The sequence below is a fragment of the Sardina pilchardus genome, chromosome 21, assembly GCF_963854185.1.
Source record: "Sardina pilchardus chromosome 21, fSarPil1.1, whole genome shotgun sequence".
Lineage (NCBI taxonomy): Eukaryota > Metazoa > Chordata > Actinopteri > Clupeiformes > Clupeidae > Sardina > Sardina pilchardus.
The window spans coordinates 1,519,906-1,520,660 of record NC_085014.1 but is presented as its reverse complement, the minus strand read 5'-3'; positions in this window follow the sequence as shown (position 1 = coordinate 1,520,660).

Sequence of the window (755 nt, the reverse complement as noted above, 5' to 3'; positions counted from 1 at the left end):
TACTAGTTGACACACAAGTGTGAAACCTCTGCTGGTGAAAGTAATAATTGGATTTACAACAAGGTGCCAAAAAAGTGTGTGTGTGTGTGTGTGTGTGTGTGTGTGTGTGTGTGTGTGTGTGTGTGTGTGTGTGTGTGTGTGCACGCGCTTTTCTGCGGGTGAGGGTATTTACGCATGCCTTCACAGCAATATCTGAGCCAGGCTGCTGTCCTGTGTTGTCCAGATTAATTATCATTATTTGTTCACATGCAACACATTAATACCAACCATGTTATACATGAATTGCATTTCCTGTCAGTAGAGATCGGCAGGAAATGGGAGTAACGTTGACTTGTGTCAGTGAGCATTCCATCATGGGGGGTGATAGGCTTCTTTTACTCGTTTGAAGGGGAATATAACAAATAACGTGAAGGAGTAGCCTATTAATGTAGCCTAATGTTAGCTAAGAGTTTCACAGGATTCCCAGCCTAGTTGGAAAGACAACACTCCCATGGTGTGTATCTCAGCGTAATAAGGATCATAATCCATATTTTAGTAGCCCACACTCAGCCTCAGGCACTGAATAACCATAGCCTTGGGACCCTTGCACCCTGAGTTATGGACAGCCATCTCAAGCTTAAGAATTGATCTTAAAAGACATTTTGAAATTTGAGCACTAGTTCCTGTCTCTTCCCTCAGTAGCTGGCTGAGTTATATCCATATCTCTCACTCTCTCTTTTCTTTATTTTCTCTCTTTCCCTTTCTTTCTTAGCTCT